At 35.0% G+C, this 5,195-nt stretch overlaps 1 protein-coding gene and 1 long non-coding RNA gene across 2 annotated transcripts in view; one reads left to right on the top strand and one right to left on the bottom strand.

The window, feature by feature from the left end:
- LOC107747673 (uncharacterized) overlaps positions 1-2,953 on the top strand; it is a 5,860-nt gene extending 2,907 nt beyond the window's left edge. The window contains exon 3 of the long non-coding RNA XR_001640828.1: positions 2,944-2,953. This is a non-coding gene — a long non-coding RNA (uncharacterized LOC107747673). The remainder of the gene's footprint in view (positions 1-2,943) is intronic.
- The window catches only part of LOC107747684 (SH3 domain-binding glutamic acid-rich protein-like), a 28,234-nt gene that overhangs the window by 10,698 nt on the left and 12,341 nt on the right, over positions 1-5,195 (bottom strand). The gene's annotated exons all lie outside the window — the stretch shown is intronic.

Raw genomic sequence — 5,195 nt, forward strand, 5'->3', positions numbered from 1 at the left:
GCTGACTGACGCGCTCTTTACAAATTCAAATGTTGCCGCTTCAAACGACAGGTTTTACGGCAGGATTATCGAACGCTCATTGGCTCTTGCCTGCATTCGTCACAGATTGCGACATGCCGTGTTTCTGGTGAGGTGTGTTTGAATAATGCGCGCGTGCCTTCACGAGTTCACGGAGTGGATCCGGGAAAATTATCTGGATAATATTTTCAGCGATTAACAACATAAATTCTGCTCTGGATCACACAAACCTACTGTATTCCGCCAGAGAGGACTGCGGGTGCAACGCATCATTTGGATTACATTTGGTGCTGCTTTTGACATTTTTGCAATAAATAAATGATTGTAATTGCATTTATCTGCTGTCATGTTTTTCTTACTGTACAGAAATGTTTAGGTTTATAGGTAGGAGTGTAATTAGCGACTATAAAAATATTTTAATGCTATATTGTTACTAAAATTGTTATTTTCCTGCGTATTTCGGTCATTTGCGTTTTATATCCTTTTATATTCGCTATAAAATGGGTAGGTTTAGGTTTGGGGGTAGGTTAAGGGGTCTAAAAATCTAAATTGCATATTAATAAAATGATAAAAATGCATATTCGCTATAAAATGGGTAGGTTTAGGTTTGGGGGTAGGTTAAGGGGTCTAAAAATCTAATCGCTTATTGATTAAATGATAAAAAATGCACTGATACGAATGTCTTAATGATATAAAAGATACGTAAATATTTTTACGTTTTTTAGCTAAAAATACGTAGCGATTTGTACGTTTTAAACGTTGAAATACGTCTAAATTGTACGTTTTAGCATTAATAAAAACGTACAAAAGTGTACGTTTTGTGCTTGTAAATGTTACGTATTAATACCTACGTATAAACATGAGACCAGGCTGATAATATATATATAAAGAAGTTCAGTTGAAAATCGTATGCATACAGTACACTCACGTTAAGCCGTATGCACTATATAGCAAATCTCAACTGCTTGATTGTTATATCATCGAAAAATGTTAATTATATCGCCCAGCTATATATTAAAAGTTGAATATAGAGTACATCCGGCTGTATCCGCATTCATACATGTTCTATATGTATTTTAGGTAACACTTTATTTTGATAGTCCACTTTAGACATTTTACTAACAGTAAGTAACTTTGCAACTACATGTCAACTAGCAGTCATTAGAATAGTAGTAGACTGTCTGCTTAATATCTTCTAACACTTTATTTTGATGAACTGCAACATACTGACTATAAGAAACTTTGCAAGTATATGTCAACTTATTCTACTAACCCTAAACCTAACCTTACAGTCTACTCTGACAGTTAGTAGACATGTAGTTGCAAATTAATGAGAATTAGTTGGCATGTAATTGCAAAGTTACTTATAGTTAGTAGAATGTCTAAAGTGGACTATCAAAATAAAGTGTAACCGTATTTTATGCGTATTAAAGCTGGATATTCAATAAAAAATAACAATATAGTGCAGGATTTTTGTCTATGTTTGGATTTTGACAGGTGGGCATTAAATATCAGAATGAAGTCTGATATTTAATATCAAGGTAAAGCTAAAAGAATGCCAGTAAGTAGTAGTAAATTGAATCAGTATTTCACACTGACATGATGATTAGAGTGACCACTTGGTTATTGCTCTGTTGCAGGACAGCAGATGTGATTTTGCAGGGATAATGCTATTTAAATATTGATGATGATTGCATGATAAAATTATTGAAATTGCTAATATAATTTTTATTAATGGTGACCGGCTCTGTGACTGGCATGCAATTTGCCTAGGTTTGAGTGATACAATGTAATTTACTCCACGGGACCTTTTCAGTCTGCTAAATATAATGAACCGAATAACAGGTTATTAGGTAAAATCATAATTTATATTAAAATAAATTTCCTTAACTAGTGAACTAATGATGATTCATGCATGTTGTTGCAGTACCTAGAAGTTGTTAAAAAACTTTTTTGGGGGGGGGGATGTTGTGATGGAAATAGGGCTGGGCGATAAATCGATAACGATAATTATCGCGATATAATTTTCCTCGCTAAAACGATATGAAGAGTTCGATAAATGCTCGATATAATGTTCATGAGCCAAAAGCGGAACGAAAGAGCGTAACTCATTTGAATCGCGCCACTCGGAGCGTTTATCCGCTCGCAGCAGATGCGTTTACTCGCTGACGAGTCTCGGTCACGCGAGCACTAAACAGCGCTTTGAGATCCAGTGTGAAGCTCTTAAGATTAGCAAACAACACAAATGACTCGCTGATTTAAACTAGTTTAAAGGCTGATGAAACAGCGCTGACAAACAGGAGAAACACTGTGTGCAACGATACAGTCAAAAGGCTTTTCAATCTATAAACTGCCATCATTTACCATGCATTGTCTGGCATACAGTAACCATACAGTAACACTAACTGCACTATGTGTATTGTGTCAGAAATGTGGGTACTTGTATCGAATTTTATTATATATTATAAAAATTTACATCTGCATCCTAACTCAAGCTACTACTACTATCAAATGTGCAATTCTAAGAGACAAAAAACGAATATTATTATTATCAGTCTTGATTTGAAACAATATCACTTTTAGAACATGCAGAAACTAAGAAATTAATTTTTCTACTAAGATATTTATTTTGTTAAGGAAAATTAATGGTCTGGTTTCTACAACTTTCACTTTGGAGCAAATATCTGGCTTTAGACTTGAAAGAAATAAAGATTTGACATTTATTGTGATAATTATCGATATCGACTGATATTTTTTTCATCACTGTTTTCCCTCCTTTCTCCTCAGCCTTAGAATTATAGGGTGTTTTTGCTACTGTACTGTAAGAGTTCCTCAAGAGATGACTGCAAAGATACAGATTATAAAACTGTTAGTTCTGACGCTGAAATCAGATTGAATGAGTCACATTTGCAGTTATTATAAAAGAGCCTGTGACCACATCAGAATAATTAACTGTGGTTATTAACAATAAATGTAGCTATTTATTGAGCATTGGTGTGATTTATCACATTGCTGTTTTATAAAAGCCACAAGAAGCCTTTCCTTCCAGTGATTTTACCACAATTGAGGGGGTTTTAGTTCCCCTTACTGATTTAATAATTAATGACACAGAGAATATTTTCTGTTTGGTAGTTCTAATAACATTGAACTGTTGATTACAAAGTTTGTATATGATGTCCACAGTCTTTGACAGTTGCTGAATAAGGCTGTTTTGATCTGAGAGCATTACAGCAGGAGGACGTATAAGGGAGACAGAAGGTTCTTTGAGGTTAAGGGTATTTCAACATGCCACATTTGTGAGACAGAGTACTTTCTTTTTCTGATAACCTCCACTTCAGTGTGGGGCCTGTGATATGACACACACACACACACACACGTACACACACACTTTGTGTAGTGCAGAGACTAGTGGCCCCACTTGAGCTTAGAAACCCTCAGTCAGACAAGAGAGACTCTCTCTTTTTCTCTATTCGCGCTCATCTATCTGCAGCGCTTCATCACTCCACTTCACCACCTCCTTAGCCCTCCTCTCCCCTTCCTTCTGATGCTGCATAATCTTTTATAATTTGCACATTCATTCTAATGTACACAGCATGGTTTTGGAGATCAGTATTAGCTCTCATACTGGTGTTTAGGCTGTTTGTGAGCTTCAAATTTGTAATTTTATGAAACAGCAGCATCTCTGGGCATGTGACCAAAGGCACAAATCTTATTGGTTGGCTAGTTTTCTTCACAGTGCTATGTAAAAGAGATTAGAACAGCTCTCTGGAAAAGACTAGATTCAATAACAGCCATTCGTTCAAATTAAAATGTTTACCAAACAGAATTTTGACAATGAATGAATATTAACTGACTCTTAAAGGGGTAGTTCACCCCAAAATGAAAATTCTATCATTTTCTCACCCTCATGTTGTTCCAAACCTTTATGAGTTTCTTTCTTTGAATTTTAAACTGAAAACCATGTAAACCTCAAATGAAACTGAAACATGAATTTATATTAGGCTAAATCCGCAAATTTATAGTTTGCACAATAATGGATGTATTAGTAATTAGCCTTATATATGTAAATACTGTATGTCTTATCACAAATTGTGGACCAAAAAAATATTTTTATTAGACATAATGTATGACCTTAAGATAGTAGAACATTTGTGTAAAAATTAAACATGGCGTCTCCTCTTAGGTCTATAGCGGTAGTTAGTAATGTGCTGTAGGCGTCCTGGGCGAAGTGGAGGTCTTTAATGGGATCTTGTTGGCTAAACTCAGCGCAGTATTATTAAATTTAAATCCCACTGTGTGACTCCCATCCAGACTGCGGTTCTTCTGTTTGGCTCCAGAAGGAGAGAAAATGAAGTCATATTATGAGCCGGTCTCAGAATGATGCTGAAGTATCATTTTTTTGGCCATATCGCCCAGCCCTAGATGGAAAACATTTCAAGTAAAAGACTTTTAAAAACAGAAAATGCATCCATGACACCTGTAAAGCAAAGGCAGACGGAAAATGAAACACAGGCAAAACCCAAAGCAAATGTGTCGCCTTCCAAGTGAAAATGCTTTCTGAGTTAATGACTGACTAAAAGAAGCAGATGGTACACATTAAAAAAAAAAAAACACATGGATGCAAAATAAATAATAATAATAATAGAAATGTTGTCAGCAAGATGAGACGGAATGGATGGGAGAGAACAGTAGAGTTACAAACACACTCCAGATCTACAATCTGTTCATTCTAGAATAAGAATCACCTCTGAGACCAGATGGTTGTCCTCAACCTGAAACAATGAGTAGCGAACATTAGCTTTTTCTTTAATAATCTTTCTGACTGTAGGGTTTCATTGTATTTTTTAGCTGTGAATAAAAAAAGAGAGGGATTAAACAACCTGTCAGTTTTTGATGAGAAATAATTTAAAATAAAAATACATAAAAAAATAAATTATAAAAAATTTAATAAATTAAAAACACACTTTCCCATGGTATTTGAAATGTTTTCATGATTACTGGATCTTTTTATATATATATTAATAAGCAGTGGCGGCTCGTCGGGGGAGGCAGGGGAGGCACAGCTTCCTCATAATTTTAAGGTGAAAATGGGAGGAGGGCGATTTAATGTTAATAAAATTTACAATTCATTTCAGTTCATGTCTCCGAATGTGTATTTTTTGTTTGTAATTTCACAG

Source organism: Sinocyclocheilus rhinocerous, unplaced genomic scaffold (assembly GCF_001515625.1).
Source record: "Sinocyclocheilus rhinocerous isolate Xijiao unplaced genomic scaffold, SAMN03320098_v1.1 scaffold2274, whole genome shotgun sequence".
Classification (NCBI taxonomy): Eukaryota; Metazoa; Chordata; class Actinopteri; order Cypriniformes; family Cyprinidae; genus Sinocyclocheilus; species Sinocyclocheilus rhinocerous.